General features: G+C 37.2%; 1 protein-coding gene across 1 annotated transcript in view; it reads right to left on the minus strand.

The window, feature by feature from the left end:
- LOC137616583 (uncharacterized) overlaps positions 1–15,962 on the minus strand; it is a 229,293-nt gene that overhangs the window by 127,674 nt on the left and 85,657 nt on the right. The window lies entirely within an intron of this gene.

The raw sequence follows: 15,962 nt of genomic DNA on the forward strand, positions 1-15,962 counted from the left end.
ACCAGCTGCCTTGCGCCACAGAAATCGTGTGTATTTGGCATCACGAGGATCTAACAAAACACGATGGAATGCTTTACTTATGTCGGCTAACATGGCATATCGATTCAACCTAAACCTTATAATTAAACTATATGCTACTTCTACCAAATTGGGCCCAGGTAAAAGACATTCATTCAAGGACTTGCAACCTTGTGATTTGGCAGAGGCATTGAACACGATTCTAAGGGGGGTGGTACGGCTGTCTTTCTTAACACCAAAGTGTGGCATGTAATAACCTTCCACTACGGGATTTTTCACTTCTGATATAAAACCTGCTTCGAGATACTTATCTATCACTCCCTGATATTGTTCAAGATATTCCCTATCCTTTCTGAATTTTGTCTGCAACGACTCCAACTGCGCCATAGCGTTACGATAATTTGTTTCTGGCCTAGCATCCGATCCGAATGGTAGGCTAACCTGATATCCCTCAGGTTTTCTTACAACGCTTTGCGATACCTTTCGCACGGCCTCGGCCTCGCGAACAGTGTATTGCTCAGATGGGGCGATACCAACACGGTCTAATCGCCACCACTCATCTACATCATACAGATATGGCTCGTCCGTGATTCTGCACACTCTCAACGTTCTTATTTGTTCGACCTTTTCCCCTTGGAACAGCCACTGTGGCACCTTCCCGTACGGGGACATACCATTATGCGTTAAGAAAAGATTTATCCCATCTACTTTTTCTACACCTATGACAAAATAGCTAAAATAATCAGCCCCAACTAATATGTGAACGTTCTTCATGGTATCTGATTGGTTTGCTGGATCGGCTAACGTGACTCCCTTGGTCAACAGATGCTGTCTGACTTTAACATAACCCACGTTATGTATCGGGACGTCCACGTGTTCGTGTGCCACCAATTTCATACGCACGATTCTTTTCCCCATTTCAACCCTGCAACTTACTACATCGTATTGGCCGCTTATTTCCTCGGAACCAAACGGAGCTATATTCAAGGATACTCTTCCTACCACCGGTAGGCCTAATTGACGGGCAATTTTTGCAGAGATGAAGCTCCTCTGGCTTCCTGAGTCGAGAAATAGGCGGACTCGCTTACTACCTTGCCTTTGTTGAATACCTGCCATGGCTGTTGGCAAGATAGTGCATGGGAGATCCACATCAGACCTCTGCGCGATCTTTGCGCTCGTGCACGGCTTAGATTCTACTTTAACCTTAGACGGACGGGGGGCATTTTGGTTCTGTGCAGGCGTCGCATTTACTACGGGGCGGGACGTTGTTGATTGACTATTACTATTACTAGGGATTGATTGCGGTCTACCCGCGTCGCAAATCGCAGTGTGGTGCTTAGCATTACAGTTTCTACAGGAATTTGATACGGGACATTTATCGCTACGATGGCCTGATTTCGTGCAATTGAAACAAAGACCCCTTTTTATTAAAATGCGACGTCTAGCAGCTACGTCAGTCACTTGGCGACATCCGTGAGGCGGATGCCGTTCGCTACAAAATGGGCAGAAATTATGGTGGATGGGATGGGTTTTCGGTCTTACACTACTGTCTGGTCTTTTGCCACTCTCAAGACTGTCGCCTCTCTGCAATGCATCGTCTTCTAACATTCTTACTATGAAATCTATTGCCTCAAAAAACTCGTCCAACGTATAGTCGCATTTCCTCAAATGCTCTACCACCTTGCGGTATAGTTTTCCCTCTGACAATTTTTGATTAATGAGGCTCATGACCATGCCCTGGCCTAAGTCATTGGTACTAAGTCTTTTGATTTGCTCAATAATGATGGTCAACTCAAAACGGAACCTTTTTAATTCTACTGGGTTTAGTGACGGCACAAAGATGTTTGCTAACTTGCGGTGCAGAATCACGAGTGTTTGGTGCACGTTGCCATACTGCTTATCTAATAAATCTAATGCTACACTATAGTTCGCGGCGGTTACACTCAGGGATTTGATAATCCTGAGCGGCTCCTTGCCCAACGTCCCCAATAAATACGTGAATTTAGACACTTCGTCTAAATCAGCTCTTCGATCCACGTGGATCGTGAATAGTTCACGGTACGATGCGTACTCTTGCACTTCCCCTTCAAACGTGGGGAGAGGCAGCGGCTTCAACCTGGGGAGGGCAACATTCCCCGTTGAAGGGCCTTTCACTTTATCTATTCTATTGTACAATAGAGTGGAAGCGCGTGTCGCTTCACCTAACATATGCCTAATTCGGGCTTCGAAACTAGTTTCTAGCTTGACGCGCTGACTCTTGTATAGCTCTTTAAGCTGTCGGACCTCTGCCTGCAACTCCGTTACCAAATTCTGGTAAACGGACTCGGAGTAAGTCTCTATCAGCGCCCTTTGCGTTTCGCTTAGCAAATCCTCCAGTAGGCCCATCGACGCCTCGATATGCACGATCGTGGACACAGCCATCTTAATTACTTTACTTTACGTTTGGGGGGGTTGGACAAGGCAAGGAAAAAAGGATAATTTAACGTTAAGAAGGGACTCAAAGAACTGACCCACGTGGGTGATCGCACATCGGGACGTAGAGGACCTTAATTGTTCGTCTCTCTCTCTCTCTCTCTCAAAAGCTCATATTTTAAATTAGTCCTGTCCGGCTCTGGGAAGCGCTTGCGATCCGGTTCGAAGGACCAAATGTTGTGATTTTCACCAGTTAATTAAATCTGCCCGATGTACTGGGCGGATCGCAAGGCCTTGAAGAGGCAAGATTCCCAAAACCCTCCAGGAGTTAACTAAAATACGGCGATAAAATTTACAATTTTATTACAAAAATAAACTCTGATAAAGACAAACAACATTCTTAAGCATTCACAAAACTCACTGAAAAACAAGACTGACCCTAGGTAATGTAGCATGTGCTCTTCAAGCACAAAGTCCACACCGGACTCATTAACAAACTGAAAATAGTGCCAATTCGAATTCAATACACAACGAATCACACACCAAATATCCCTATTCTTATTTAACTCAGGATTCAGATCCCCAATCACAAGGATCTCTACACTAAACTGCGATATAAAAACTAAACGTCTTGCACTCGAACTTCTACTACAACCAACCTGGTAGACAAGGTAGAGAGGAGAGATAACAATTAGAGGGGACTTACTTTGGTCGGGGACGTTGGATCAAAGAGGACGAGCTATCCTTGCAACCCCCGACGTCACCTTTTTGGCGCAATTTGCCCTGAACCTAAATTTCTACATTGGACTTTTTTAACATGTTACAACAGAATGACTTTATTTTTCCTAATCTTAGATTACCAGCAATTGATTTTATTAGTCTCAGCGCCTTCCTACCAGGTGGTTTCCTTTTTTGGCTCTAAACGTTCACGTCTGGAACTACATTCATTCGCCCGCGAGTTTCTCCTCTCCCTCCAATTTGACGTAGTCGTAGGCGGAGTCAAATGGCGGGAATTTCGATTGATCGGGTCGAAATTCCCGACAGTCAGAATCATGAAAAAACTCATGCAACATGCACAATGAACTAATTGAACGACGGTGCCAATGATTAATATTTAGATCAGGAATAAGAAATTTAATAGACCGTAAGTTTCTGTCCTACAAATATCCTAATAAACATATGATTAATACAACAAAATTCAAATTAATGTTACGTAATTACTTCACTATCTAAGCTTGATATAACAATAGCTTACTCAAACCAGCAAAGAAAGCATAGACAAATTATAAAATTCATCCTACTTGCGATGACGTCAAAAACGTATTTTCTGAATGAAAATAAATTATTTGATAATCTGAATGTATCACTCCGATAGAATATGTTTTAAAACATCTTATAAGGAACTGAATCTATACATTGTGAAGATTTATATTTTAAATTCTCTTAAACAAAATACACTCAGATTTATGTCTCTTAGCTAAAACGTTCGAAGGTAATTTTATGAAAATTCTGGTAAGGTTTTCGTACAGCAACTCATAAGTGTTTCGAAACTCTCGCATGGTAGGATAATCCAGTTCTCTGATTGGCTGTATCTTCTAAGCTGTGATTGGTTGTTGCCTTTGTTTACACACACACACACACACATCTAACATCGTAGCCAGAATTCAGTTAATAATTTCTTAGAAAATTACGTATTTATTCAGTTTATGCAGTAGAATAAGGTTCATCGTCCATTAGTTTAGAAAATTAATAATATTTTATGTTTGTTTTTATAAACATTGTAATTTATAAGTCTGATTTATCTAAAATAAGTATAAGTATTTTACTAGTAACCAGTTGAATCCATTCATGAAATACGAGATTGAATGACGTCACATACAGCCACCAATCACAGCTTTAGACGACTCAGCCAATGAAACGCCAGATATTTTTCGTCAAGGAAACGCATAAAGTGGGCGGGTACCTTTTTATAATAGTGCTGTTGGGAAACAGATCAAATTCACGAGATATTTCGTTCAAACACTGACTGGAAGGCAATTTTTTTTTCATCCTATTTTATACATGCACACATGATATTTAAGATCCCTTTTATTACTAAATGGTTGTTTTGAGCTCGATTCCATACAATTTGCAGTGTTTTATCTCTCTTAAATTGTGTTTGGTACTTTACCCCTACCTACCTTACATAACGACATATTTCCTAATAAACATTTGACTAATACAACAAAATGATAATTGAAGTTACACAGTTACTTCACAATCTAAGCTTGATATAATAATAGCTTACTCAAATCAACAAACAAACCAAAGACAAATTGTAAAATTCATCCTACTCTTGATGACGGCACACAGACGTATTTTCTGAATGAAAATAAATCATTTGATAATCTGAATGCAACCTTCCAATATAATATGTTTTAAAACATCATATAAGAAGGAACTTTATACATTGTGAAGACTTAAATCTTCAATTCCCTTAAAAACAAAAAATATTCAGGTCCGTGTCTCTTACCCAAAGCGTTTAAAGGCAAGTTTATGGAAATTCCGGTAGGTTTTTCGTACAGCAACTCATAAGTTTCCGGAACTCTCTTTTAGTGGGATATTCCAGTCCTCTGATTGGCTGTATCTTCTAAGCTGTGATTGGTTGTTGCCTTTATTTACAAATTCACAGATACACATCTAACATCGTAGCCAGAATTCATTTAATTATTCCTTTAAAAATTACGTATTTATTTAGTTTACGCATTAGAACAAAGTTTTTTATTTATTATTTTAAATAACAAATAATATTTTGTGCTTGTTTTTATAAACATTGCAATTTATAAGTCTCAACTTATCTATAATGAATATAGGTATTTTATCAGTAATCAGTTTAATTCATTAAATGACGTCACATACAACCACCAATCACAGCAGAAGACGACTTAGCCAATGAGACGCCAGATATTTCCCGCTAAGGAAATGTACAACTTGAGAGGTTTCCTCTGATTTATGGGTTGCTGTTGGCAAACGAGTTACATCCACTCAAGATATTTATTTCAACCACTTTTACATAGTCACTATTTAGCTCTTGATAGCTAGCTCGCTCACTCAAGCCAGTACTGTAAAGACAAACTGTAATATTCATTCTACTCTTGATGACGCCATAAAGACGTATTTTCTAAATAGCAATAATAATTTGATAATCAGAATGTAAATCTCTAATAGAATATGTTATTAAAACATCTTATGAGGGACTTTTTCTTTATATTTTGAAAAAAAAATATAATTAATTCTCTTAAAAGTGAAAGAAAAACTTCTGCTCCGTCCCATTTCTAGAGCGTTAGAAAGCGATTTCATGAAAATTCGGGAAAGTTTCTTGTACAACTGTTCCTATGACCCAGGAACTTTCTCATGGCAGTAAGTTCCTGTCCTCTGATTGGCCAAATCTTCCTTAACTGTGACTGACAGTTCCCTCTCGGTATCGTACACACATTATCTAACATCGTAGCCAAAAACGCAGAAAAGTATTCTTTCGAATATGACTTACTCATTTAATTTATACCTTTCAAGAAAATTTATTATTTATTCGGTTACCAAATTAATAAAACTTTTATGTTTATTTCCATAGAAATAATCTTCATAGAATTTGGACGGGATTTCGAACAGCAACTCATATAATTTCCCCCAAACTTTCCAGGTGAGGTAGTCTAGTCCTCTGATTGGCTGTAAGTACCTCAACTGTGATTGGTAGTTGCCCTTACTATAAGTTTACAGACGCACACACGCACATTTATCACCGTAGCCAGAACACAGTCAAGCATTCCTTCGAATATGGCGTCTTTATTTGACTTGGACACTTCGGCACGATTTATCATTTATTTATTTATTAAATAACTGATAACTATGTAAAGTTTATGTTTATGAAAATTGTAATTTTAAGTCATACCATATCTGCAATAAATATAGGTTTTCAGCCCTGACAGGTTAGATCCATTCATAAATATACGGTTGTATGACGTCACAAATAACTACCAATCAGAGTTAAGAAAGAACCAGCCAATGAGACTGTCGGGAATTTCGACCCGATCAATCGAAATTCCCGCCATTTGACTCCGCCTACGACTACGTCAAATTGGAGGGAGAGGAGAAACTCGCGGGCGAATGAATGTAGTTCCAGACGTGAACGTTTAGAGCCAAAAAAGGAAACCACCTGGTAGGAAGGCGCTGAGACTAATAAAATCAATTGCTGGTAATTTAAGATTAGGAAAAATAAAGTCATTCTGTTGTAACATGTTAAAAAAATCCAATGTAGAAATTTAGGTTCAGGACAAATTGCGCCAAAAAGGTGACGTCCGAGGTTGCAAGGATAGCTCGTCCTCTTTGATCCAACGTCCCCTACCAAGTAAGTCCCCTCTAATTGTTATCTCTCCTCTCTACCTTGTCTACCAGGTTGGTTGTAGTAGAAGTTTGAGTGCAAGATGTTTAGTTTTTATATCGCAGTTTAGCGTAGAGATCCTTGTGATTGGGGATCTGAATCCTGAGTTAAATAAGAATAGGGATATTTGGTGTGTGATTCGTTGTGTATTGAATTCGAATTGGCACTATTTTCAGTTTGTTAATGAGTCCGGTGTGGACTTTGTGCTTGAAGAGCACATGCTACATTACCTAGGGTCAGTCTTGTTTTTCAGTGAGTTTTTTGAATGCTTAAGAATGTTGTTTGTCTTTATCAGAGTTTATTTTTGTAATAAAATTGTAAATTTTATCGCCGTATTTTAGTTAATTTCCTGGAGGGTTTTGGGAATCTTGCCCTTAAGGCCTTGCGATCCGCCCAGTACATCGGGCAGATTTAATTAACTGGTGAAAATCACAACAGAGACGCCAAATATATCCCGCCAGAATGCATAAGGTATAAGGGTTCCTCGGATTATGAGCTGCTGTTGGCGAAATATATAAATTCACGCGTGTCATCTTGTTCAAACGCTCTAGCTAATTTTTTTTTTACCCTAATTCAAAATACATAACAATGATATTTAAGTAAACTGAGAAGAATATTTTCTAATTTCTTATATGTTTTAGATATTCAAAGGTTTATCAAGTAAAGAGACTTTTCCTTCAAGTAAATCAATCACACTTTTCTTTTAAGCGTGAGAAAAGCAAACAATATGATTTTCACGTAAGTTTTATTATTATCACTATTCCTATCATAGACACTATCATTATGATTTTGAATATTTTGTGAGACAAGGTTGAGAATTATGAGTTCACACACACACACACACACACACACACACACACACACACACACACACACACATATATATATATATATATATATATATATATATATATATATATATATATATATATATATATATATATATAAACTACAGACCTCTGCCGCTTATTTGTTGATCTTGACCTTAACATGTATTAATTGGCGTGGATTTTCGTAATCTCAAATATTAATCAAGTTTGAAGTCTCTTTGACAACGATGTCCAAACTTTAGGCTGATTACGAGAACTGGCAATTTTCATTGGCCGTGACCTTGACCTTTGACCTTGACCTTCCAAAATTTAATAATTTCCGGATCTTTACATAACAGTTAATACCTGCAAGTTTCATTACACTAAGATTAAAATTGTGGCCAGGAAGCTGTTCACCAACAAACAAACATACAAACAGGGGCAAAAACATAATCTCCTCCCAACTTCGTTGGCGGCGGTAATAATAATGTATAGGTTTTGTATAGACCTGAATTTAATTTTCATGTGTTTGTTTTAATAAAAACATTATTAAAACAATGGCTTATAAGTATAGAATACAGAAGAAATGGTCTCATCAACGGAAAAATTTACGTTCAGAATTTTCTTTTGCCCTGGCGGAAAGCAATTGAGAATAGGCTTTTTGTTTATTATCAGTTCAATTTATGAAATGGAATCATTGAACTGTTTAGAAATCAAAACAGCATTAGCAAAACCGATTGTTGAATAGGCCTAATTGTAAAATTTTCAATCAATACCATCTGTTCAGAAAATGATCCACTCAGTTTTCATCATTTTGCATAAATGTGTTGGAAGTGATAGTGTTGAAACGCGGACTAAATAGGAACAATTAAATACAAAAAAAAAATAAATAAATAAAACAAAATAAAAAATAAAAGTAAGCAAGCAAACTGTCTGCTGGCTCCAGAAAAAGATATTTTTTTACATCTTTGTATAAAGTAATTTTCCATTTTGAAGTTTCTTCAGGAGAGAACAATCCGCCTAATAGGGTATATAAATCCTTTGAACTTTAAAGGTTCAAAATTGCGGCAAACGTTTCTATGTTGAACAGGCTGACATAAGTCTCTTGCAATAGTTTATATGAATTACGGTCATGTCGCCCACAAGTAATATCGCCCACATGGCAATTCGCCCACAAGTCAAGTCACCCACATGTAAGAGTCAATTCGCCCACATATAAAAGTCAACATACATGTAAGATTAAGAAAGTGGTTAAACGAAAATATTTTGTTAACAAATAGCTGCATATATGCAAGATTCAGAAAACAGTTAAATGAATGTATTACTATTCAGAAAGCATTTTTTTATTAAAAGACAGTTACATACATGTAATATTCAGATAGTGACAAAGAATTGAAGTTATATGGCATGACTTTTAAAGTTATATATAAGAGTATATATTCATAACGTATATAGTATATACACTTATGTATGAAATATATACATCTATATACAGTATATCATATGCGAGATGTATACACATACATAGATACATGTATATATTTAAAACATTTAGTTATATATATATATATATATATATATATATATATATATATATATATATATATATATATATATATATATATATATATATTTGCTCTTACATATACATAACTACATGATCAAAACATCCTTTATCCTTTATCCCTTGAATTACTTCTGTCTTCGGCAAGCCCTTGGGAGGAAGCTGACAGACAAAAAACAGAGAGAGAGAGAGAGAGAGAGAGAGAGAGAGAGAGAGAGAGAGAGAGAGAGAGAGAGAGAGAGAGAGAGAGAGAGACTTTAGCATTTGTAAATAACGTTTTGCAATTCTCTTTCAAAGATATTCGTCAGAAATTTGAAAATATTTAAAGGCCGCTGTCTTCTTCTCTTGATAGTTAGAATGGACATCAATCATTTCATGGCCGTGCTTGACAAGCCAATTGACAGAATCATCTTTTCTTAGAAAGAACGGGAAGTAAACAATGTGTGTTCGTGTGTTGGTTCTCTCAACTCCTCTTTTTTTACATAACCTTGAAAACCTCAGTTGCTATATAATCTCTCTCTCTCTCTCTCTCTCTCTCTCTCTCTCTCTCTCTCTCTCTCTCTCTCTCTCTCTCTCTCTCTCTCTCTCTCTCAAAACAGTATAATCAACGGTCTTATTTATACATTCCATTTATATATATATATATATATATATATATATATATATATATACATATATATAAATATATATATATATATATATATATATATATATATATATATATATATACATAGATTTATATATATATATATATATATATATATATATATATATATATATATATATATATATATATATATATATATATATATATATCTTCGTGGGTACAAAAATCAAAGATACTAGATATGTATATGTATGATATTAACAGTGTGGATGAAATGACTCAACAGTGTGGGCGAAATGACTATACAGTGTAGGCGATATGACTCCATAGTGTGGCGAAATGGCATGTGGGCGAAATGACCGGATACCGTTTATATATGAAAGATGTTTTAAAGTCTCTTGTTATAGTTTATATATGAAAGATGTTTTAATGTTTTTACTGTATTTAGATTGTTTAATACTTCTCATATACTTTGTTTATTTCGTTATTTCCTCTCCTAACTTGGCTATTTTTCCCGTTGAAGTTCTTGGGCTTAAACATCTTTCTTTTCCAAGTTCCAACTATGGTTGCAGCTAAGCTAATACTAATACTAAAGATAAAGATAAAAACTAATAATAATAATGTGCAATTAGAAAATATAATCAATTTCATTCGGCGAAAAATTTAAAATTTATTGACATAATATTTAAGCTTTATCAACGGAATTTATTAGTTCTGATGTCCTCTCTTTGTATTTCATTTATATGGAAGTTCATTGAATTCAAGAATGAGACAGATCTGCTATAATTTTTTTCTCATTCTAGCATAAAAGAGGAAAAAAGCCTCGAAAGTAGGCAGTAGGCACTAGAATTATGACTGATTATTGAGAATTTAGTATCTAATAGTAAATGCGCATTTATATACAGTAGATTCACGATGACAAATACAGACAGGTCGGAGCCAGGCAAAAACTGCCCTTTTTTGGGGTCAAGGTTTTCTAAACTGATTCTGGTACTTTGAACCATGCTGATTCAAATAAGCTTTTGGGCCATCTGAAATTTTGCCCGAAATCCAAAATGGCGGCCAAAATCCAAAATGGCCGCCAAAAATCACAAAATATTTTTTCACGGCGTTGGGTTTAGCTATCAAGATGTTTTTTTTTCTCTCAGAATAGCTAGTTTTAGGCAGAGGAATATGAGCCTCTAATATAAATTCCGAAAAAAAATGGATTTATCCTAGCGAAATCAAAGATGGCTGCCGGAGTCGGCCCACCAACTTACGGATTGCCATAACTCCAGTTCTAGATGGGCAAGGAATTGAAATCTGTCATCACTTTGAACCATAGGCTACTCTGTCACGGTGAAAATTCACTATACACTAGCTGCATAGGCCGATATGCATTATCGGTTATTTCCTAATCACTGTGATTTTGTGAATATCTTTACACTGTGCACTACTTAATTTCAATCATTTAAGGTTTATTGTCATGTTAAAGGGTCTGAATGTCCATAATAATGTCTCATAAACACTAATTTATGACACAAACAATAACTTCACACTCTAATGAATTTTCTCTTCATGAAAGTTTGAAGAAATTGCATACCATCTGTATCATTCTTATGAAACTAACCAGAAGTTTATTTCAGATTCATTGAAACCGTGGAAAGGATAACAAAATGGCAGCCACTCCATTTCTAAGCAAAGGGCCAAGTAGAGGACTTTGTAGTCTCTGCAACAAACTGGTCAATGATAATGAAGACATGGCCAAGATTGGACTAGCTGCACTTGAGTCAGTGAAAGGATTAGCAGAGAGGTGGGCTTGTATTGACACCAGGTTAGCTTTGTCCTCACAGTTCCCGTATTCAGAACTTAGATTAGCGACACTTAGGCTAGATTTAGAGAAATATGAGTTCATAATTCATGACAATTGTTGTATCAACTTTCGCAATAGATTGGGCCGTCTAGAAAGTCAGTCACGCCAACTTCAGCAATCAGGGTCTGCAGAAGAATCAGGTTCAGAATCATCCACTAGCCAACCTGCGCCTCAGCCATACAGAGTTCGGCGGGGATCACTGCAAAAGAAGGTCTGCTTTGTTTGCAATGAAGCATCGGTCGCTGATGAAAATGCTTTTAATGAAGGTGGACTTGGAAGGTGCTGTGAAGATAACGCTTTCACCAATCTCTAGCAGGCAATGGAGAAATGGATCGAGGATTCTACCAATAAACACCACGAAGCTGCTGTGAGATTGAAGATCCTTCTTGGTGGAACATCATATGACGTCTTTGCGCAGGACCTCTACTATCATAAGTGATGTTACCGATGCTTTACCTATATGTACGGTCATGACGCGAAGTCACTTTCACTGGATGCTGAGAAACAGGAAACACTGAGAACATGCATTATGGATCAGTTCTTCCGCCTTTTCACCAGAAATATCCTTGAAAATGATGATGCATAGCCTACCTGCTGTCAGAGTTGATAAATGACATCAAGGAAATGGGTGAAAACGAAGGACTTTCGGACCCACCTATCTCAAAGACCTACACACTGAAAAAAAGATTAATTGAGAAGTATGGCCAGTCAGTCTCTTTCCACAAGATAGGCAAATGGCTACTGGTGCACTCCAGTGAAGTGAATCCTGCTGCGTACACTGCGGCTATCATTCAGGGCCATGGTCTACGAGAGATGGATTTGACCAAAGCATTTGCAAGACTTATTTGACGAAAGATTACCCAAAGACAGACAATCAAGTGGCCTCTTGATGCGGAAGAGTTATATAGTCTTCTAGACTATATAGACCCCTTCAATGTCTATACAACGCCTTCAGTTGGTTAATAAACCCACGGAGATCCGTCGATGCTAATAGTTATGTCTGTTCTCCAAGCAAAGCAGTAGCAGAAAAAATTTCAGCTATCAGCCAGAGTTGGGAGAAAGTGGTAACCTCTGAGCATTTGCCTATTGGAACTGCACTGAGTCTAACTGTTCATCGGATAACAGGCAGCAAGGAAGCCACGACACTTCTTCATCGCTGTGGGGTTTGAATCTCATACTCTGATGTGCGCCAGTTGGGCAAAGTCAGAAGATGCTCCCTCCCGGTTTTATTAGCGGCCGCAGTGTTCATGTCACCTTCGATAATTCAGACGGCAAACAGCAAACTCTTACCGGAGCACACATTACACATCACACAATAGGGACAATCTTCCAAGCCAGACATGATGGTGATCCCTCAGCGGGGTCTACAGTTCCAAGAAAGGAGCATGAGCAAGATATTCAAGACAACGAGCCACCAGACTATGGATCCTTCAAGATCCCTAAGAAGAATAAGACACCACCTTCATCATTTCCAGACTTCACTGATGATTACAAAGATTCAAAGCTGATAGATGACACTCTTCAACGCAACATAGCCTGGGTATTAGTAAGTGCTGTTGGAGATACCTGCATGGACCAGTGTTTTCCTAATGTTGACAAAGAACCGCTGGGACCAGTTGGATCTTGGACTTCATTTATGAATAATGTCACGAAGTACAAAACTAGCAAGTGCAAGCTGGAGTACCTCCCTGTTGTCCCCCTAACTCCAAGTGACAATGTAATCAAGTGGTACATGGATATGATCATGCAAATAGCTGATGACCTGCAAGTAGATTACATTTTTGCACATGCAGATGAAGCTATCAATAGTAAAATGTTGATCATTTCTTGGCTTCAGCAAGATAGGTATGACAAAATCATACCACTGATGGGTGGATTTCACACCATCCTGGTGAATCTCAAAGTTCTATACAAGAAGTATTGGTGTTTAGGGTTAAGTGACTGGTGGGTCGATGCCAAAGCAATTGCCGATGGATCAGTTGCCCAAGCCATAGAAGGTCGACACTATGCAAGAAGTGTGAGGCTTCACAAACAGGCATTCGAGGCACTCCTAAGGTACAGAATTACAACTGAGAAAGTTAGTGAGAAGCTAGATGTGCCTACCATGGAGCTGATTGCCAAGCTGAAATGTAGTCCATCTGCTGAAAACCTTGATGCATTGTTGGGTGAATCCAAGTTCAGGGACCTCTGTTCATCGCTTATGCAAGCTGAAGGGACACAAGCCAAATTGACAGTGGATTACTTGAGAGATGTTTCTTCAATGCTGAGTTTGATTGCTGCAGTGAGGATAATTCTGAAGACAATACAGATTCGGATGATGATACCTCATTGAGTGACAGTTGTGAAAGTCTGAGCTCTGACAGACGTAGTGATCTTGACATTTCATATTGAGGAAAAATAGGACCTGGAAAGAGACAAAATAGAGAGCTTTCGCAAGTGCTCAGTTAGGGTACTAATGTAAAAGCTCACTGATATTTGACATCATGGACATTTGTACCCATTCTCAAGACTATATCAGATACAATCATTGTATGATTATGTTAGGAATACACCTGTTCTTTACAAATTTGTTTTTAATATTTGTAGAATCAAGTGTGAATGCAGTTTCATTCACATTTGGTAACATTGGTAGTCTTGTAGGTGTCACCGGTGTCGCTTTGCATCCATCAAGATGCATTATAACCATGATGGAGTAGCCTGTGGTTCAAAATGATGACAAATTCGGATTCCTTGCCCCTGAAAACCTGGGAGTAGAGACCAATATTATTGTCATAGCTCATGTAGAACTGGAGTTATCGCAATCCGTAAGTTGGTGGGCCGACTCCGGCGGCCATCTTAGATTTCGCCCGGATAAATCCATTTTTTTCGGAATTTAAACCAGAGGATCATATTCCTCTGCCTAAAAAATGCTATTCTGGGAGAATAAAAATCTTGATAGCTAAACCCAACGCCGTGAAAAAATATTTTGTGATTTTTGGCGGCCATTTTGGATTTTGTCCACCATCTTGGATTTCAGGCAAAATTTCAGATGGCCCAAAACCTTATTTGAATCAGCATGGTTCAAAGTACCAGAATCAGTTTAGAAAACCTTGACCCCAAAAAAGGGCAGTTTTTGCCTGGCTCCGACCTGTCTAATACCTTTATGTAGCACATGCAATGTAGTGGATGACATACTATACGTAATTATAGATCGAAGTCAGTCAATAATAATAATAAAAAAAAAAAAAATGACAAAATGGCCCCCAGTCCCGGGCGTAGCAGGGTTCTAAGAATCTCCCAGCTTATAAATACAGATGATGAATGGAGAAGTATTGAATTAAAAGCTCAAGATAGAGATGATTGGCGAAATATAATCGATGCCCTTTGTGTCAATAGGCGTAGGAGGAGATGATGATGACGATAGATTGTCGAAAATACAATCTGTAATGAAACAAACTAGGAGTAAAATCAACAGGGCTCAAAGTGAACTGAAAATTAAATAATCTACTAAGAAAACAAGAAGATAAGGATGCACAGGAAAGGGGTAATTTTTTTTTATCTATAACGTTTCTAGCTAAAACTTATTTATCAAACACATAATCATCAGTGAAATTAACTATCCAACAGATGAATAATGAATAAATTTAGTTTATAAAGCCAATTATATGCTCTTTTTTTAACGAGACATTTAATATAATGATTTTAGTAACTGAGTAGAGAAATCACGGGTGGTTGTTTTTAATATAAATTTGTGTAAAATATTTAAATAGTTTGTGAAATGTTTTGTCAATATAAACAATATCAACGGAAGGGGAACATGGATATTGTTTGAATAAAAGGTAATATGCCTCACGCAGTGAAAGGAAAGTAGCCTTTATCTTATTATGTGAAGAATTAATATTTACTAACAAATTACAGGGGATTACATTGGCTCCAAAGAACGTGCCAGATCTCCTCCTAAAATAGAAGATGATGATGATTTAAGGATTTGAGGATTTGAGGATTTAGAAGAAAGAAGAAGAAGAATTGTGAATAATGCTGATGAAAAGGGAAACCCCAGGTCGTTGGCAAATTCCCTCGTTCAATAAAATATTCATAGAAGGAAATGGCCTACATCCTTACATCGGTAAAATGGATAGGGCAATCATTGTAATGCGGGGAACGTTAAATATAATTAAGCTGGAAGCAAATTTCAGGGTAAAATACATAGACGATATCTGTGACCTATAAAAAGAAGATAATACAGAAAATTTATTTTCATGCCCAAAATTAGGACCGTTAATGTAACAAGACATAAGCGTGGG

This window comes from Palaemon carinicauda, chromosome 22 (genome assembly GCF_036898095.1).
Source record: "Palaemon carinicauda isolate YSFRI2023 chromosome 22, ASM3689809v2, whole genome shotgun sequence".
NCBI classification, from domain to species: Eukaryota; Metazoa; Arthropoda; class Malacostraca; order Decapoda; family Palaemonidae; genus Palaemon; species Palaemon carinicauda.